Here is a 22,034-nt window from a genome sequence, read left to right as displayed (position 1 = left end):
CCCAGGTGCATATGCACCAATAATCACCCATCTCTCTCCATCAACTTTCAGTTTTACCCAAATTAATCGAGAATTTACTTTCTTACATTCTATCACATACTCCCACAACTCCTGTTTCAGGAGTACTGCTACTCCTTCCCTTGCTCTTGTCCTCTCACTAACCCCTGACTTTACTCCCAAGACATTCCCAAACCACTCTTCCCCTTCACCCTTGAGCTTCACCTTGATCCTCCTCGAAGGCTCTGATTGGGGTGTCTAAATGTGTGTGGATGTAACCAAGATGAGAAAAAAGGAGAGATAGGTAGTATGTTTCAGGAAAGGAACGTGGATGTTTTGGCTCTGAGTGAAACGAAGCTCAAGGGTAAAGGGGAAGAGTGGTTTGGGAATGTCTTGGGAGTAAAGTCAGGGGTTAGTGAGAGGACAAGAGCAAGGGAAGGAGTAGCACTACTCCTGAAGCAGGAGTGGTGGGAGTATGTCATAGAGTGTAAGAAAGTAAACTCCAGACTGATATGGGTAAAACTGAAAGTTGATGGAGAGAGATGGGTGATTATTTGTGCATATGCACCTAGGCATGAGAAGATAGATCATGAGAGGCAAGTGTTTTGGGAGCAGCTGAATGAGTGTGTTAGTAGTTTTGATACACGAGACCGGGTTATAGTGATGGGTGATTTGAATGCAAAGGTGAGTAATGTGGCAGTTGAGGGAATAATTGGTGTAAAGGGGATGTTCAGTGTTTTAAATGGAAATGGTGAAGAGCTTGTAGATCTATGTGCTGAAGAAGGACTGGTGATTGGGAATACCTGGTTTAAAAAGAGAGATGTACATAAGTATATATATGTAAGTAGGAGAGATGGCCAGAAAGCGTTATTGGATTACGTGTTAATTGATAGGCACACGAAAGAGAGACTTATAGATGTTAAAGTTCTGAGAGGTGCAACTGGAGGGATATCTGATCAATATCTTGTGGAGGTGAAGGTGAAGATTTGTAGAGGTTTTACAGAGAAGAAGAGAGAATGTTGGGGTGAAAAGAGTGGTGAGAGTAAGTGAGCTTGGGAAGGAGACTTGTGTGAGGTAGTACCAGGAGAGACTGAGTACAGAATGGAAAAAGGTGAGAACAAAGGACGTAAGGGGAGTGAGGAGGAATGGGATGTATTTAGGGAAGCAGTGATGGCTTGCACAAAAGATGTTTGTGGCATGAGAAGCGTAGGTGGTGGGCAGATTAGAAAGGGTAGTGAGTGGTGGGATGAAGAAGTAAGACTATTAGTGAAAGAGAAGAGAGAGGCATTTGGACGATTTTTGCAAGGAAATAATGCAAAAGAGTGGGAGATGTATAAAAGAAAGAGGCAGGAGGTCAAGAGAAAGGTGCAAGAAGTGAAAAAGAGGGCAAATGAGAGTTGGGGTGAGAGAGTATCATTAAATTTTTGGGAGAATAAAAAGATGTTTTGGAAGGAGGTAAATAAAGTGCATAAGACAAGGGAACAAATGGGAACTTCAGTGAAGGGGGCTAATGAGGAGGTGATAACAAGTAGTGGTGATGTGAGAAGGAGATGGAGTGAGTACTCTGAAGGTCTGCTGAATTTGTTTGATGATACAGTGACACATATAGGGTGTTTTGGTCTAGGTGGTGTGCTAAGGGAGAGAGTTAGGGAAAATGATTTGATAAACAGAGAAGAGGTAGTAAAAGCTTTGCAGAAGATGAAAGCCAGCATGGCAGTGGGTTTGGATGGTATTTCAGTGGAATATATTAAAAAAGGGGGTGACTGTATTGTTGACTGGTTAGTAAGGTTATTTAATGTATGAATGACCCATGGTGAGGTGCCTGAGGATTGGTGGAATGCTTGCAAAATGCCATTGTATAAAGGCAAAGGGGATAAAAGTGAGTGCTCAAATTACAGAGGTATAAGTTTGTTGAGTATTCCTGGGAAATTATATGGGAGGGTATTGATTGAGAGGGTGAAGGCATGTACAGAGCATCAGACTGGGGAAGAGCAGTGTGGTTTCAGAAGTGGTAGAGGATAAGTGGATCAGGTGTTTGCTTTCAAGAATGCATGTGAGAACTGTTAGAAAAGCAAATGGATTTGTATGTAGCATTTATGGATCTGGAGAAGGCATATGATAGAGTTGATAGAGATGCTCTGTGGAAGGTATTAAGAATATATGGTGTGGGAGGCAAGTTGCTAGAAGCAGTGAAAAGTTTTTATCGAGGATGTAAGGAATGTGTACGTGTAGAAAGAGAGGAAAGTGATTGGTTCTCAGTGAATATAGATTTGTGGCAGGGGTGTGTGATGTCTCCATGGTTGTATAAATTGTTTATGGATGGGGTTGTTAGGGAGGTAAATGTAAGAGTTTTGGAAAGGGGCAAGTATGCAGTCTGTTGTAGATGAGAGAGCTTGGGAAATGAGTCAGTTGTTGTTCGCTGATGATACAGTGCTGGTGGCTGATTCGGGTGAGAAACTGCCGAAGCTGGTGACTGAGTTTGGTAGTGTGTGAAAGAAGAAATCTGAGAGTAAATGTGAATAAGAGCAAGGTTATTAGGTACAGTAGGGTTGAGGGACAAGTCAATTGGGAGGTAAGTTTGAATGCAGAAAAACTGGAGGAAGTTAAGTGTTTTAGATATCTGGGAGTGGATTTGGCAGCGGATGGAACCATGGAAGCGGAAGTGAATCATAGGGTGGGGGAGGGGGGCAAAAGTTCTGGGAGCATTGAAGAATGTGTGGAAGTCGAGAACATTATCTCGGAAATCAAAAATGGGTATGTTTGAAGGAATAGTGGTTCCAACAATGTTATATGGTTGCGAGGTGTGGGCTCTGGATAGAGTTGTGTGGAGGAGGGTGGATGTGCTGGAAATGAGATGCTTGAGGACAATAAGTGGTGTGAGGTGGTTTGATCGAGTAAGTAATGATAGAGTAATAGAGATGTGTGGTAGTAGAAAGAGTGTGGTTGAGAGAGTGGAAGAGGGTATTTTGAAATGGTTTGGTCACATGGAGAGAATGAGTGAGGAAAGATTGACCAAGAGGATATGTGTCAGAGGTGGAGGGAACTAGAAATGGGAGACCAAATTGGAGGTGGAAAGATGGAGTGAAAAAGATTTTGAGTGATTGGGGCCTCAACATGCAGGAGGGTGAAAGGCGTGCAAGGAATAGAGTGAACTGGACAACGTGGTATACTGGGGTCAACATGCTGTCAATGGATTGAACCAGGGCATGTGAAGCGTCTGGGGTAAACCATGGAAAGTTCTGTGGGGCCTGGATGTGGAAAGGGAGCTGTGGTTTTGGTGCATTATTACATGACAGCTAGAGACTGAGTGTGAACGAATGGGGTCTTTGTTGTCCTTTCCTATTGCTACCTCGCGTACATGCAGGGGGAGGGGGGTGTTATTTCACGTGTGGTGGGGTGGCGATGGGAATGAATAAAGGCAGACAGTATAAATTATGTACATGTGTATACTTGTATATGTCTGTGTGTGTATATATATGTATATGTTGAGATGTATAGGTATGTATATTTGCGTGTGTGGACGTGTATGTGTATACATGTGTATGTGGGTGGGTTGGGCCATTCTTTTGTCTGTTTCCTTGCGCTACCTCACTAACGCGGGAGACAGCGACGAAGCAAAATAGTATTTATTTATTTACTGTACCTAATAACCTTGCTCTTATTCACATTTACTCTCAACTTTCTTCTTTCACACACTTTACCAAACTCAGTCACCAGCTTCTGCAGTTTCTTACATGAACCAGCCACCAGCGCTGTATCATCAGCGAACAACAACTGACTCACTCCCCAAGCTCTCTCATCCACAAAAGACTTCATACTTGCCCCTCTTTCCAAAACTCTTGCATTCACCTCCCTAACAACCCCATCCATAAACAAATTAAACAACCATGGAGACATCACACACCCCTGCCGCAAACCTACATTCACTGAGAACCAATCACTTTCCTCTCTTCCTACACGTACGCATGCCTTACATCCTCGATAAAAGCTTTTCACTGCTTCTACCAACTTGCCTCCCACACTATATATTCTCAATACCTTCCACAGAGCATCTCAATCAACTCTTATCATATGCCTTCTCCGGATCCAAAAATGCTACATACAAATCCATTTGCTTTTCCAAGTATTTCTCACATACATTCTTCAAAGCAAACACCTGATTCACACATCGTCTGCCACTTCTGAAACCACACTGCTCTTCCCCAGTCTGATGCTCTGTACATGCTTTCACCCTCTCAGTCAATACCCTCCCATATAATTTCCCAGAAATACTCAACAAACTTTTCCCACTGTAATTTAAGCACTCTCTTTTATCCCCTTTGCCCTTGTACAATGGTACTATGCAAGCATTCCGCCAATCCTCAGGCACCTCACCATGCGTCATACATACATTAAATAACCTTACCAACCAATCAATGATACAGTCACCCCCTTTTTTAATAAATTCCACTGCAATACTATCCAAACCCGCTGCCTTGCCGGCTTTCATCTTCTGCAAAGCTTTCACTACCTCCTCTCTGTTTACCAAATCATTCTCCCTAACTCTCTCACTTTGCACATCACCTTGACCAAAACACCCTATATCTGCCACTCTATCATCAAACACATTCAACAAACTTTCAAAATATTCACTCCATCTCCTTCTCACATCACCACTACTTGTTATCACCTCCCCATTAGCCCCCTTCACTGAAGTTCCCATTTGTTCCCTTGTCTTACGCACTTTATTTTCCTCCTTCCAAAACATCTTTTTATTCTCCCTAAAATTTAATGATACTCTCTCACCCCAACTCTCATTTGCCCTCTTTTTCACCTCTTGCACCTTTCTCTTGACCTCTTGCCTCTTTCTTTTATACATCTCCCACTCATTTGCATTATTTCCATGTAAAAATCGTCCAAATGCCTCTCTCTTCTCTTTCACTAATGATCTTACTTCTTCATCCCACCACTCACTACCCTTTCTAATCAAAATAAATAAATGAATAAACTTAGTTCAAATGTAGACTTGTTTATATTTGGTAGATTTTGTATTTAAGAAAAATTCTTTTTGAATTGAAGTTATTTAGAAATTTGTGAATTTGGATTTGTGCTATAGTTTAAAAGTATCGTGAGGGAAAGTTTGAATATGATGAAAAGTTTAATTTGAAAAAAGAAAATTTAAAATTTTGTACCTTTTGTATTAAGGAGAATTAAATTATTTAGATAAATTAGAAGTGTTGAAAAAAGAATAGCTTAAAAGTTAAGGTTGTCTTATTAATAAATATTTTTCTAATAACTTTCTATTCGTGAAATGCCAAACAAGTCTTTTGATATCTGGTTGTTTCAGAAAAAATTCAATTTTGTCTAAATGTGAAAGCATTGGTTTAGTTAAATAACTGGAAGGAAAAGCTTCTGATTAATTGAGTGAAATAAGAAGTTTTTTTTTTTTTTTGCTTTGTCGCTGTCTCCCGCGTTTGCGAGGTAGCGCAAGGAAACAGAGGAAAGAAATGGCCCAACCCATCCCCATACACAATGTATACACACACACGTCCACACACGCAAATATACATACCTATACATCTCAATGTACACATATATATACATACACAGACACATACATATATACCCATGCACACAATTCACACTGTCTGCCCCATTCACTCCCATCGCCACCTCGCCACACATGGAATACCTTCCCCCTCCCCCCTCATGTGTGCGAGGTATCACTAGGAAAAGACAACAAAGGCCCCATTCGTTCACACTCAGTCTCTAGCTGCCACGCAATAATGCCCGAAACCACAGCTCCCTTTCCATATCCAGGCCCCACACAACTTTCCATGGTTTACCCCAGACGCTTCACGTGCCCTGATTCAATCCACTGACACCACGTCAACCCTGGTATACCACATCGATCCAATTCACTCTATTCCTTGCCCTCCTTTCACCCTCCTGCATGTTCAGGCCCCGATCACACAAAATCTTTTTCACTCCATCTTTCCACCTCCAATTTGGTCTCCCACTTCTCCTCGTTCCCTCCACCTCCGACACATATATCCTCTTGGTCAATCTTTCCTCACTCATTCTTTCCATGCGCCCAAACCATTTCAAAACACCCTCTTCTGCTCTCTCAACCATGCTCTTTTTATTTCCACACATCTCTCTTACCCTTACATTACTTACTCGATCAAACCACCTCACACCACACATTGTCCTCAAACATCTCATTTCCACCACATCCACCCTCCTGCGCACAACTCTATCCATAGCCCACGCCTCGCAACCATACAATATTGTTGGAACCACTATTCCTTCAAACATACCCATTTTTGCTTTCCGAGATAATGTTCTCGACTTCCACACATTCTTCAAGGCTCCCAGGATTTTCGCCCCCTCCCCCACCCTATGATTCACTTCCGCTTCCATGGATCCATCTGCTGCCAGATCCACTCCCAGATATCTAAAACACTTTACTTCCTCCAGTTTTTCTCCATTCAAACTTACCTCCCAACTGACTTGACCCACAACCCTACTGTACCTAATAACCTTGCTCTTATTCACATTTACTCTTAACTTTCTTCTTTCACACACTTTACCAAACTCAGTCACCAGCTTCTGCAGTTTCTCACATGAATCAGCCACCAGTGCTGTATCATCAGCGAACAACAACTGACTCACTTCCCAAGCTCTCTCATCCACAACAGACTTCATACTTGCCCCTCTTTCCAAATCTCTTGCATTTACCTCCCTAACAACCCCATCCATAAACAAATTAAACAACCATGGACACATCACACACCCCTGCCGCAAACCTACATTCACTGAGAACCAATCACTTTCCTCTCTTCCGACACGTACATATGCCTTACATCCTCGATAAAAACTTTTCACTGCTTCTAACAACTTTCCTCCCACACCATATATTCTTAATACCTTCCACAGAGCATCTCTATCAACTCTATCATATGCCTTCTCCAGATCCATAAATGCTACATACAAATCCATTTGCTTTTCTAAGTATTTCTCACATACATTCTTCAAAGCAAACACCTGATCCACACATCCTCTACCACTTCTGAAACCACACTGCTCTTCCCCAATCTGATGCTCTGTACATGCCTTCACCCTCTCAATCAATACCCTCCCATATAATTTACCAGGAATACCCAACAAACTTATACCTCTGTAATTTGAGCACTCACTCTTACCCCCTTTGCCTTTGTACAATGGCACTATGCACGCATTCCGCCAATCCTCAGGCAATTCACCATGTGTCATACATACATTAAATAACCTTACCAACCAGTCAACAATACAGTCACCCCTTTTTTTAATAGATTCCACTGCAATACCATCCAAACCTGCTGCCTTGCCGGCTTTCATCTTCCGCAAAGCTTTTACTACCTCATCTCTGTTTACCAAATCATTTTCCCTATCTCTGTTTACCAAATCATTTTCCCTAACCCTCTCACTTTGCACACCACCTCGACCAAAACACCCTATATCTGCCACTCTGTCATCAAACACATTCAATAAACCTTCAAAATACTCACTCCATCTTCTCACATCACCACTACTTGTTATCACCTCCCCATTTGCGCCCTTCACTGAAGTTCCCATTTGCTCCCTTGTCTTATGCACTTTATTATCTCCTTCCAGAACATCTTTTTATTCTCCCTAAAATTTAATGATACTCTCTCACCCCAACTCTCATTTGCCCTCTTTTTCACCTCTTGCACCTTTCTCTTGACCTCCTGTCTCTTTCTTTTATACATCTCCCACTCAATCGCATTTTTTCCCTGCAAAAATCGTCCAAATGCCTCTCTCTTCTCTTTCACTAATAATCTTTCTTCTTCATCCCACCACTCACAACCCTTTCTAATCAACCCACCTCCCACTCTTCTCATGCCACAAGCATCTTTTGCGCAATCCATCACTGATTCCCTACATACATCCCATTCCTCCCCCACTCCCCTTACTTCCATTGTTCTCACCTTTTTCCATTCTGTACTCAGTCTCTCCTGGTACTTCCTCACACAAGTCTCTTTCCCAAGCTCACTTACTCTCACCACCCTCTTCACATCAACATTCACTCTTCTTTTCTGAAAACCCATACAAATCTTCACCTTAGCCTCCACAAGATAATGATCAGACATCCCTCCAGTTGCACCTCTCAGCACATTAACATCCAAAAGTCTCTCTTTCGCACGCCTGTCAATTAACACGTAATCCAATAATGCTCTCTGGCCATCTCTCCTACTTACATACGTATACTTATGTATATCTCGCTTTTTAAACCAGGTATTCCTAATCACCAGTCCTTTTTCAGCACATAAATCTACAAGCTCTTCACCATTTCCATTTACAACACTGAACACCCCATGTATACCAATTATTCCCTCAACTGCCACATTACTCACCTTTGCATTCAAATCACCCATCACTATAACCCGGTCTCGTGCATCAAAACCACTAACACACTCATTCAGCTGCTCCCAAAACACTTGCCTCTCATGATCTTTCTTCTCATGCCCAGGTGCATATGCACCAATAATCACCCATCTCTCTCCATCAACTTTCAGTTTTACCCATATTTATCGAGAATTTATTTTCTTACATTCTATCACATACTCCCACAACTCCTGTTTCTGGAGTATTGCTACTCCTTCCCTTGCTCTTGTCCTCTCACTAACCCCTGACTTTACTCCCAAGACATTCCCAAACCACTCTTCCCCTTTACCCTTGAGCTTCGTTTCACTCAGAGCCAAAACATCCAGGTTTCTTTCCTCAAACATACTACCTATCTCTCCTTTTTTCACATTTTGGTTACATCCACACACATTTAGACACCCCAGTCTGAGCCTTCGAGGAGGATGAGCACTCCCCGCGTGACTCCTTCTTCTGTTTCCCATTTTAGAAAGTTAAAAATACAAGGAGGGGAGGATTTCTGGCCCCCTGCTCCCGTCCCCTCTAGTCGACTTCTTCGACACGCGAGGAAATAAGAAGTAATATAGCTTAATTTATTTTGACTAGGCTTAGAAGTAGCTATGTTAATGAAGTGTTCTAACTAAAAGTATTTAGAATTAGTGTCTACAGAACTTTTATTTGCAATATGAAATGGAGGGAACGAGAAGTGAGAGACATTTTGAGCGATTGGGGCCTGAACATACAGGAGGTTGAAAGGCTCACAAGGAAAAGAGTGAAATGGAACAATGTGGTATTCCGGGGTCAACGTGCTGTCATTGGATTGAAACAGGGCATGTAAAGCGTCGGGTAAAACATGGAAAGTCTTGTGGGGCCTGGATGTGTAAAGGGAGCTGTGGTTTGGGTGCATTACACATGACAGCTAGAGACTGAGTGTGAACAAATGTGGCCTTTTGTCCTTTCCTAGCGCTACCTCGCGGGAGGGAGGTGGTGCTGTTGCATGTGTGACTGGTTGGTGATGGGAATGAATAAAGGCAGCAAGTACATGTGCATGTGTGGACGTGTATGTATATACATGTGTATGTGGGTGGGTTGGGCCATTCTTTCATCTGTTTCCATGCGTTACCTGGCTGACATGGGAGACAGCAATGAAGTGTAATGATGATATGAAATTTTAGTAAAAAATTTTATTCTATCAGGAATAATGATTTTATTAGTAAAATTACCTTTGTGGTGAAATGTTTAAATAAGATAAAAATCATCTTTTGCCTCAATTTAAGGTACAATAAAGGATTCGGCAAATAACATTTCTGTCTGTTTATCAAAAACATGTGTTTGAGAAAATTTATATAAAGTGTAGCCTGCCCAGTGATGTTTGAATTTAATGGCCACTGTAGTATGAACATGCTTAGGTTGCATAATAATTTGTCCCTTAATTGGGGACTGGTATGAATGGCTGAACAAGAGATTAACTGTCTCTATTGTAAACTTTTAAATTTATATTTAAGTGAAATGGCTTAAATGAGGTGAGGGGAAAATAAGACCCTATAAACCTTTATAGTTTGGTTAGTAAAATTTAAAGATTAGTTACATGTTTGGTGTTATTGAACTGAAATATTTTGTTGGGGGCGACAGGAGTATAATAAGTAACTGCTCTGTTTATAAAAATTGATTACTTTTATTGTGAAGCATATAAGGATCCTTTATTGGAGAAACCAGTATAAGTTACTTTAGGAATAACAGCTTAATCGTTTTTGAAAGTCCATATGTTAAAAGCGGTCTGTTCGACCTTTAAATCTTTACATAATTTGAATTTAGACCGGTGTGAGCCAGGTCGGTGTCTATCTCCCATAAAAAAGAATTCTTTTAGTACGAAAGGATTTAAGAATTAGAATAGTTTTCTGGTTTCGAATATTACTTTGGCAGAATTTATGCATTAGATTTAGGATCTAATTATATAGTATCTAATGTCAATAGATAATATGCTAACTTGTTCTTTGTGGGGTACAGGTTATGTTGATTATTTCTATCATTTCTGCATTCGAATATTTATTAGTTATTAGTTGCTATAGCATTTGTAACTTTGTTAGAGCGAAAAGTTTTAGGATATGTGCAAATTCATAAAAGGCCTACTAATGTAGGGATTGCCAGAATTTTGCAACCTTTCTCTGATGCTGTGAAGTTATTTTCTAAGGAACAAACCTTTCTATTAAGATTTTCCTTTTTGATGGAGAGATTTAATTTAGGGCTTTTTAGATTATATCGAGAAGGTTTGATTTTTGTGACTTTGCTGTTACTTTGTTCGTTGATGATACAGCGCTGGTGGCTGATTCATGTGAGAAACTGCAGAAGCTGGTGACTGAGTTTGGTAAAGTGTGTGAAAGAAGAAAGTTGAGAGTAAATGTGAATAAGAGCAAGGTTATTAGGTACAGTAGGGTTGAGGGTCAAGTCAATTGGGAGGTAAGTTTGAATGGAGAAAAACTGGAGGAAGTGAAGTGTTTTAGATATCTGGGAGTGGATTTGGCAGCATATGGAACCATGGAAGGGAAAGTGAATCATAGGGTGGGGGATGGGGCGAAAATTCTGGGAGCCTTGAAGAATGTGTGGAAGTCGAAAACATTATCTCAGAAAGCAAAAATGGGTATGTTTGAAGGAATAGTGGTTCCAACAATGTTGTATGGTTGCGAGATAAAGATAAAGTGTGTAAGACAAAGGAGCAAATGGGAACTTCAGTGAAGGGGGCTAATGGGGAGGTGATAACAAGTAATGGTGATGTGAGAAGGAGATGGAGTGAGTATTTTGAAGGTTTATTGAATGTGTTTGATGATAGAGTGGCAGATATAGGGTGTTATGGTCGAGGTGGTGTGCAAAGTGAGTGGGTTAGGGAAAATGATTTGGTAAACAGAGAAGAGGTGGTAAAAGCTTTGCAGAAGATGAAAGCTGGCAAGGCAGCAGGTTTGCATGGTATTGCAGTGGAATTTATTAAAAAGGGGGGTGACTGTATTGTTGACTGGTTAGTAAGGTTATTTAATGTATGTATGATTCATGGTGAAGTGCCTGAGGATTGGCGGAATGCTTGCATAGTGCCATTGTACAAAGGCAAAGGGGATAAGAGTGAGTGCTCAAATTACAGAGGCATAAGTGTGTTGAGTATTCCTGGTAAATTATATGGGAGGGTATTGATTGAGAGGGTGAAGGCATGTACAGAGCATCAGATTGGGGAAGAGCAGTGTGGTTTCAGAAGTGGTAGAGGATGTGTGGATCAGGTGTTTGCTTTGAAGAATGTATGTGAGAAATACTTAGAAAAGCAAATGGATTTGTATGTAGCATTTATGGATCTGGAGAAGGCATATGATAAGAGTTGATAGAGATGCTCTGTGGAAGGTATTAAGAATATATGGTGTGGGAGGCAAGTTGTTAGAAGCTGTGAAGAGTTTTTATCGAGGATGTAAGGCATGTGTACGTGTAGGAAGAGAGGAAAGTGATTGGTTCTCAGTGAATGTAGGTTTGTGGCAGGGGTGTGTGATGTCTCCATGGTTGTTTAATTTGTTTATGGATGGGGTTGTTAGGGAGGTGAATGCAAGAGTTTTGGAAAGAGGGGCAAGTATGCAGTCTGTTGTGGATGAGAGAGCTAGGGAAGTGAGTTAGTTGTTGTTCGCTGATGATACAGTGCTGGTGGCAGATTCATGTGTGAAACTGCAGAAGCTGGTGACTGAGTTTGGTAAAGTGTGTGAAAGAAGAAAGTTAAGAGTAAATGTGAATAAGAGCAAGGTTATTAGGTACAGTAGGGTTGAGGGTCAAGTCAATTGGGAGGTAAGTTTGCATGGAGAAAAACTGGAGGAAGTAAAGTGTTTTAGAAATCTGGGAGTGGATCTGGCAGCGGATGGAACCATGGAAGCAGAAGTGAATCAGAGGGTGGGGGAGTGGGCGAAAATTCTGGGAGCCTTGAAGAATGCTTGGAAGTCGAGAACATTATCTCAGAAGGCAAAAATGGCTGTTTGAAGGAATAGTGGTTCCAACAATGTTGTATGGTTGCGAGGCGTGGGCTATGGATAGAGTTGTGCGCAGGAGGGTGGATGTGCTGGAAATGAGATGTTTGAGGACAATATGTGGTGTGAGGTGGTTTGATCGAGTAAGTAATGTAAGGGTAAGAGAGATGTGTGGAAATAAAAAGAATGTGGTTGAGAGAGCAGAAGAAAGTGTTTTGAAATGGTTTGGTCACATGGAGAGAATGAGTGAGGAAAGATTGACCAAGAGGATATATGTGTCAGAGGTGGAGGGAACAAGGAGAAGTGAGAGACCAAATTGGAGGTGGAAAGATGGAGTGAAAAAGATTTTGAGTGATCGGGGCCTCAACATGCAGGAAGGTGAAAGGCGTGCAAGGAATAGAGTAAATTGGATCGATGTGGTATACCAGGGTCGATGTGCTTTCAGTGGATTGAACCAGGGCATGTGAAGCGTCTGGGGTAAACCATGGAAAGTTGTGTGGGGCCTGGATGTGGAAAGGGAGCTGTGGTTTCAGTGCATTATACATGACAGCTAGAGACTGAGTGTGAACGAATGGGGCCTTTGTTGTCTTTTCCTAGTGCTACCTCGCGCACATGAGGGGGGAGGGGGTTGTTATTCCATGTATGGCAAGGTGGCGATGGGAATAAATAAACTCTGACAGTATGAATTATGTACATGTGTATATATGTATATGTCTGTGTGTGTATATATATGTGTACATTGAGATGTATAGGTATGTATATTTGCGTCTGGACGTGTATGTGGGTGGGTTGGGCCATTCTTTCGTCTGTTTCCTTGAGCTACCTCGCTAACGTGGAAGACAGCGGCAAAGCAAAATAAAAAAAATAAATATCAGTAAAGGGCATTTGATGAGAACATTATGTCTTTTGAAGTTTTTTCAAGATGCTGGTTTTTCTTAAACTAATTAACATTATCTCGGAAAGCAAAAATGGGTATGTTTGAAGGAATAGTGGTTCCAACAATGTTGTATGGTTGCGAGGCGTGGGCTATGGATAGAGTTGTGCGCAGGAGGATGGATGTGCTGGAAATGAGATGTTTGAGGACAATGTGTGGTGTGAGGTGGTTTGATCGAGTGAGTAACGTAAGGGTAAGAGAGATGTGTGGAAATAAAAAGAGCGTGGTTGAGAGAGCAGAAGAGGGTGTTTTGAAGTGGTTTGGGCACATGGAGAGGATGAGTGAGGAAAGATTGACCAAGAGGATATATGTGTCGGAGGTGGAGGGAGCAAGGAGAAGAGGGAGACCAAATTGGAGGTGGAAAGATGGAGTGAAAAAGATTTTGTGTGATCGGGGCCTGAACATGCAGGAGGGTGAAAGGAGGGCAAGGAATAGAGTGAATTGGAGCGATGTGGTATACCGGGGTTGACGTGCTGTCAGTGGATTGAATCAAGGCATGTGAAGCGTCTGGGGTAAACCATGGAAAGCTGTGTAGGTATGTATATTTGCGTGTGTGGACGTATGTATATACATGTGTATGGGGGGGGGTTGGGCCATTTCTTTCGTCTGTTTCCTTGCGCTACCTCGCAAACGCGGGAGACAGCGACAAAGTATAAAAAAAAAAAAAAGGACTAAAATTGATACTAAGGATCAAAATAGATATTTTCTTAATGGGTAAAATGCTAGTCTTTGGAATTTTGAACAGTGTGTTGTAGGAAAAATTACGATAATAGGAACTGGTAAAACCAAAGCGATGACTCCCCCTGCTTTGTCAAGCATAGATTGTAAAATGGCTTAGGCAAATAGGAAATGTCATTCAGGGTGAATGTGGGCTGGTGTGGATATTGGATATGCTGGAATAAAATTTTCTGGATCGCCTAGAAGATAGGGGTGTAATAGGGTAATTATTACTAAAAGTGTTAATAAAACAACCAATCCAACAAAGTCTTTGAAAGAAAAATAAGGATGAAATGGAGCTTTTTCTTGTTGACTTGAGATGCCTAGCAGGTTTCCTGATCGTCTTTGATGTAAGAAAACAATGTGAATACCAGATAGAGCTATAAGTTTGAATGGTAATATGAAATGAAGGGTAAAAAATCGTGTTATAGTGGCATTTCTTACAGAGAATCCTCCTCAAATCCATTGCCATAAATAAATCATTGCCAGGGTTGGGAATTGCAGAAAATACATTTGTAATTATGGTAGCTCCTCAAAAAGTCATTTGACCTCAAGGAAGGACATATCCTAAGAAAGCTGTTGCTATTGTTGCAAATAGAATAAACACTCCGATTATTCATACTTCGATGAACAAGAAAGATCCATAATAAATACCTCATCCAGTATGTATATAATGACAAATTTAGAAAAAGGATGCTCTGTTAGCGTGTATTGTATGATGTAGTCATCCATAGTTTACGTCATAACAAATGTGAGCTACATTAGAAAAAGCTAAGTTGATATCTGCTGTGTAGTGTATAGCTAAAAGGATTCCTGTAAGAATTTGAACAGATAGACATAATCCTAAAATAGAAGAGAAGTTTCAAAATGTTGAAAGTTTCTTGGAATAGGTATATCTACTATGGCTCCGTTTATAATTTTAAACAAAGGATGCATTTTTCGGTTCGATGTTGTCATTTATTTTGGTAGAAGTAAGGCTCCTAGGATTACTGATGTAACTTCAACTACTACAGTAAGTGTAAAAAGTGAATATAGAATTAGGGCAATAGTTATGGAAAGTTTTGTGGGGCCTGGGGAGCTGTGGTTTTGGTGCATTACACATGACAGTTAGAGACTGAGTGTGAACAAATGTGGCTTTTGTTGTCTTTTCCTAGCGCTACCTCGCACACATGTTGGGGGAGGGGGTTGTTATTTCATGTGTGGCAGGGTGGCAACAGGAATGAACAAAGGCAGTAAGTATGAATTATGTACATGTGTATATATGTGTATGTGGTAGATTCAGATGAGAAACTGCAGAGGTTGGTGACTGAGTTTAGTAAAGTGTTTTAAAGAAGAAAACTGAGTAAATGTGAATAAGAGCAAGATTATTAGGTTCAGTAGGGTTGAGGGACAAGTAAATAGAGGTAAGCTTGGATGGAGAAAAACTGGAGGAAGTGAAGTGTTTTAGATATCTGGGAGTGGATTTAGCAGTGTATGGAACCATGGAAGTGGAAGTGAGTCACAGGGTGGGGGAGGAGGCTAGGGTTCTGAGAGCATTCAAGAATGTGTGGAAGGCGAAAACATTATCTTGGAGAGCGAAAATGGTTATGTTTGAAGGAATAGTGGTTCCAACAATGTTATAAGGTTGTGAGGCATGGGCTACATAGATAGGGCTGTGCTGAGGAGAGATGTGTGGTAATAAAAAGAGTGTGGTTGAGAGAGCAGAAGAGGGTGTATTGAAATGGTTTGGTCATATGGGGAGAATGAGTGAGGAAAGATTGGCAAAGAGGATATATGTGTCAGAAGTTGAGGAAATGAAGAGAAGTGGGATACCAAATTGGAGGTGGAAGGATGGAGTAAAAAGGATTTTGAGCAATTGGGGCCTGAACATACAGGAGGGTGAAAGGCATGCAAGTAATAGAGTGAATTAGAACATTGTAGTATACCGGGGTCGACATGCTGTCAATGGATTTAACCAGGGCATGTGAAGTGTCTGGGGTAAACCATGGAAAGTTTTGTGGAGCCTGGATGTGGAAAGGGAGCTGTGGTTTTGGAGCATTATACATGACAACTAGAGACTGTGTGTGAATGAATGTGGCCATTGTTGTCTTTTCCTAGCGCTACCTCGTGCACATGTGGGGGGAGGGGGGTGCCATTTCATGTATGGCGGGGTAGCTTTGGGAAGGGTTGAAGGCAGCATGTATGAATATCTACTTGTGTGTATATATGTATATGTCTGTGTATGCATATGTTGAAATGAATAGGTGTATATACGGACATGTGTGGGCATTTAGGTATATACGTGTGTATATGGGTGGGTTGAGCCGTTCTTTCATCTGTTTCCTTGCGCTATCTCACTAACACTGGAGACAGTGACAGATTATAATAGGAAAGTAAGAAATATACTAATCCTGTTTATCTATGTAGCTTCAGTAGCTTCAAACAAATCTTTTAAAACATCCTTCTTTTATTTTTTTTTTTTATTATACTTTGTCGCTGTCTCCCGCGTTTGCGAGGTAGCGCAAGGAAACAGACGAAAGAAATGGCCCAACCCCCCCCCATACACATGTATATACATACGTCCACACACGCAAATATACATACCTACACAGCTTTCCATGGTTTACCCCAGACGCTTCACATGCCTTGATTCAATCCACTGACAGCACGTCAACCCCGGTATACCACATCACTCCAATTCACTCTATTCCTTGCCCTCCTTTCACCCTCCTGCATGTTCAGGCCCCGATCACACAAAATCTTTTTCACTCCATCTTTCCACCTCCAATTTGGTCTCCCTCTTCTCCTCGTTCCCTCCACCTCCGACACATATATCCTCTTGGTCAATCTTTCCTCACTCATTCTCTCCATGTGCCCAAACCACTTCAAAACACCCTCTTCTGCTCTCTCAACCACGCTCTTTTTATTTCCACACATCTCTCTTACCCTTACGTTACTCACTCGATCAAACCACCTCACACCACACATTGTCCTCAAACATCTCATTTCCAGCACATCCATCCTCCTGCGCACAACTCTATCCATAGCCCACGCCTCGCAACCATACAACATTGTTGGAACCACTATTCCTTCAAACATACCCATTTTTGCTTTCCGAGATAATGTTCTCGACTTCCACACATTCTTCAAGGCCCCCAGAATTTTCGCCCCCTCCCCCACCCTATGATCCACTTCCGCTTCCATGGTTCCATCCGCTGCCAGATCCACTCCCAGATATCTAAAACACTTCACTTCCTCCAGTTTTTCTCCATTCAAACTCACCTCCCAATTGACTTGACCCTCAACCCTACTGTACCTAATAACCTTGCTCTTATTCACATTTACTCTTAACTTTCTTCTTCCACACACTTTACCAAACTCAGTCACCAGCTTCTGCAGTTTCTCACATGAATCAGCCACCAGCGCTGTATCATCAGCGAACAACAACTGACTCACTTCCCAAGCTCTCTCATCCCCAACAGACTTCATACTTGCCCCTCTTTCCAAAACTCTTGCATTTACCTCCCTAACAACCCCATCCATAAACAAATTAAACAACCATGGAGACATCACACACCCCTGCCGCAAACCTACATTCACTGAGAACCAATCACTTTCCTCTCTTCCTACACGTACACATGCCTTACATCCTCGATAAAAACTTTTCACTGCTTCTAACAACTTTCCTCCCACACCATATATTCTTAATACCTTCCACAGAGCATCTCTATCAACTCTATCATATGCCTTCTCCAGATCCATAAATGCTACATACAAATCCATTTGCTTTTCTAAGTATTTCTCACATACATTCTTCAAAGCAAACACCTGATCCACACATCCTCTACCACTTCTGAAACCACACTGCTCTTCCCCAATCTGATGCTCTGTACATGCCTTCACCCTCTCAATCAATACCCTCCCATATAATTTACCAGGAATACTCAACAAACTTATACCTCTGTAATTTGAGCACTCACTCTTATCCCCTTTGCCTTTGTATAATGGCACTATGCACGCATTCCGCCAATCCTCAGGCACCTCACCATGAGTCATACATACATTAAATAACCTTACCAACCAGTCAACAATACAGTCACCCCCTTTTTTAATAAATTCCACTGCAATACCATCCAAACCTGCTGCCTTGCCGGCTTTCATCTTCCGCAAAGCTTTCACTACCTCTTCTCTGTTTACCAAATCATTTTCCCTAACCCTCTCACTTTGCACACCACCTCGACCAAAACACCCTATATCTGCCACTCTATCATCAAACACATTCAACAAACCTTCAAAATACTTACTCCATCTCCTCACATCACCACTACTTGTTATCACCTCCCCATTTGCGCCCTTCACTGAAGTTCCCATTTGCTCCCTTGTCTTACGCACTTTATTAACCTCCTTCCAGAACATCTTTTTATTCTCCCTAAAATTTAATGATACTCTCTCACCCCAACTCTCATTTGCCCTTTTTTTCACCTCTTGCACCTTTCTCTTGACCTCCTGTCTCTTTCTTTTATACATCTCCCACTCAATTACATTTTTTCCCTGCAAAAATCGTCCAAATGCCTCTCTCTTCTCTTTCACTAATACTCTCACTTCTTCATCCCACCACTCACTACCCTTTCTAATCAACCCACCTCCCACTCTTCTCATGCCATAAGCATCTTTTGCGCAATCCATCACTGATTCCCTAAATACATCCCATTCCTCCCCCACTCCCCTTACTTCCATTGTTCTCACCTTTTTCCATTCTGTACTCAGTCTCTCCTGGTACTTCCTCACACAGGTCTCCTTCCCAGGCTCACTTACTCTCACCACCCTCTTCACCCCAACATTCACTCTTCTTTTCTGAAAACCCATACAAATCTTCACCTTAGCCTCCACAAGATAATGATCAGACATCCCTCCAGTTGCACCTCTCAGCACATTAACATCCAAAAGTCTCTCTTTCGCACGCCTATCAATTAACACGTAATCCAATAGCGCTCTCTGGCCATCTCTCCTACTTACATAAGTATACTTATGTATATCTCGCTTTTTAAACCAGGTATTCCCAATCATCAGTCCTTTTTCAGCACATAAATCTACAAGCTCTTCACCATTTCCATTTACAACACTGAACACCCCATGTATACCAATTATTCCCTCAACTGCCACATTACTCACCTTTGCATTCAAATCACCCATCACTATAACCCGGTCTCGTGCATCAAAACCACTAACACACTCATTCAGCTGCTCCCAAAACACTTGCCTCTCATGATCTTTCTTCTCATGCCCGGGTGCATATGCACCAATAATCACCCACCTCTCTCCATCAACTTTCAGTTTTACCCATATTAATCGAGAATTTACTTTCTTACATTCTATCACATACTCCCACAACTCCTGTTTCAGGAGTATTGCTACTCCTTCCCTTGCTCTTGTCCTCTCACTAACCCCTGACTTTACTCCCCAGACATTCCCAAACCACTCTTCCCCTTTACCCTTGAGCTTCGTTTCACTCAGAGCCAAAACATCCAGGTTCCTTTCCTCAAACATACTACCTATCTCTCCCTTTTTCACATCTTGGTTACATCCACACACATTTAGGCACCCCACTCTGAGCCTTCGAGGAGGATGAGCACTCCCCGCGTGACTCCTTCTTCTGTTTCCCATTTTAGAAAGTTAATACAAGGAGGGGAGGATTTCTGGCCCCCCGCTCCTGTCCCCTCTAGTCGCTTTCTACGACACGCGAGGAATACGTGGGAAGTATTCTTTCACCCCTATCCCCAGGGATAATATACATATATATATACACACACCCATACACACACATACACATACATACACACATATACACACACACACACACACACACACATACATCCTTCTTTTATGTTGGACTTATTACTTTCCTTTCATTAATCCTATCAGGGACTTTTGCCTTAACAGATACTCTATTTTCATCCCAGCCAGTCTCCATACAACACTCTTCAATTACTGAAAAATGCTTAAGAATATTTATCTGAATTAACACTTCTCATTTACAATTTTCCAGTTATGAAAATAACTATATATTTATTTATTTATGTATTATACTTTGTCGCTGTCTATTTATTTATTTATTTATTTATTATACTTTGTTGCTGTCTCCCGTGTTTGTGAGGTAGTGCAAGGAAACAGATGAAAGAATGGCTCACCCCAACCACATACACATGTATATACATATACGTCCACACACGCACATATACATACCTATACATCTCATTGTATACATATATATACACAAACAGACATATACATATATGCACATGTACATAATTCATACTGTCTGCCCATATTCATTCCTGCTGCCACCCCGCCATAAATGAAATAACAACCCCCTCCCCCTGCATGTGCACGAGGTAGCGCTAGGAAAAGACAACAAAGGCCACATTCATTCACATTCAGTCTCTAGCTGTCAGTTATAATGCACCGAAACCGCAGCTCCCTTTCCACATCCAGGCCCCACAAGACTTGCCATGGTTTACCCCAGACGCTTCACATGCCCTGGTTCAATCCACTGACAGCACGTCGACCCTGGTATACCACATCGTTCCAATTCAGTCTATTCCTTATACGCCTTTCACCCTCCTGCATCTTCAGGCCCTGATCACTCCATCTTTCCACCTCCAATTTGGTCTCCCACTTCTCGTTCCCTCCATCTCTGACACATATATCCTTTGTCAATCTTTCCTTACTCATTCATTCCATGTGACCAAACCATTTCAAAACACCCTCTTCTGCTCTCTCAATCACTCTTTTTATTACCACACATCTCTCTTACCCTTTCATTACTTACTCGATCAAACAACCTCACACCACATATTGTCCTCAAACATCTCATTTCCAGCACATTCACCCTCCTCCACAAAACTCTATGTATAGCCCACACCTCGCAACCATATAACATTGTTGGAACCACTATTCGTTCAAACATACCCATTTTTGCTTTCCAAGATAACATTTTCGACTTCCACACATTTTTCAGCGCTCCCAGAACTTTTGCCCCCACCCCACCCTATGATTCACTTCCACTTCCATAGATCCATCTGCTGCCAAAGCCACCCCCAGATATCTAAAACACTTCACTTCCTCCAGTTTTTCTCTGTTCAAACTTACCTCCCAATTGATTTGTCCCTCACACCTACTGTACCTAATAACCTTGCTCTTATTTATTTATTTATTATACTTTGTTGCTGTCTCCTGTGTTTGCGAGGTAGTGCAAGGAAACAGATAAAAGAATGGCCCACCCCAACCACATATACATGTATATACATATACGTCCACACATGCACATATATATACCTATACATCTCAACCTATACATATATATATATACATGGACATATACATATATACACATGTACATAATTCATACTGTCTGCCCTTATTCATTCCCGTTGCCACCCCGCCACACATGAAATGACAACCCCCTCCCCCTGCATGTGCACGAGATAGCGCTAGGAAAAGACAACAAAGGCCACATTCGTTCACACTCAGTCTCTAGCTATCATGTATAACGCACCTAAACCACAGCTTCCTTTCCACATCCAGGCCCCATAAAACTTTCCATGGTTTACCCCAGACACTTCACATACCCTGGTTCAATCCATTGACAGCACGTTGACCCCGGTATACCACATTGTTCCAATTCCCTCTATTCCTTGCACGCCTTTCACCCTCCTGCATGTTCAGGCCCTGATTACTCAGAATCTTCTTCACTTCATCTTTCCACCTCCAATTTGGTCTCCCACTTCTCCTCGTTCCCTCCACCTCTGACACATATATCCTCTTGATCTATCTTTCCTCACTCATTCTCTCCATGTGACCAAACCATTTCAGAACACCCTCTTCTGCTCCCTCAACCACACACTTTTTATTACCACACATCTCTCTTACCCTTTCATTACTTACTCGATCAAACCACCTCACACCACATATTGTTCTCAAACATCTCATTTCCAGCACATCCACCGTTCTCCACACAA

At 41.7% G+C, this 22,034-nt stretch overlaps 1 long non-coding RNA gene and 1 pseudogene across 1 annotated transcript in view; one reads left to right on the top strand and one right to left on the bottom strand.

The window, feature by feature from the left end:
• Positions 1-22,034, top strand: part of LOC139765367 (uncharacterized) — a 191,464-nt gene that overhangs the window by 93,687 nt on the left and 75,743 nt on the right. The window lies entirely within an intron of this gene.
• On the bottom strand, positions 10,516-17,012 carry LOC139765317 (cytochrome b-like; annotated as a pseudogene).

The sequence above is a fragment of the Panulirus ornatus genome, chromosome 54, assembly GCF_036320965.1.
Source record: "Panulirus ornatus isolate Po-2019 chromosome 54, ASM3632096v1, whole genome shotgun sequence".
In the NCBI taxonomy this organism is placed as follows: domain Eukaryota; kingdom Metazoa; phylum Arthropoda; class Malacostraca; order Decapoda; family Palinuridae; genus Panulirus; species Panulirus ornatus.
This window is presented reverse-complemented; position numbering and strand designations above follow the sequence as displayed.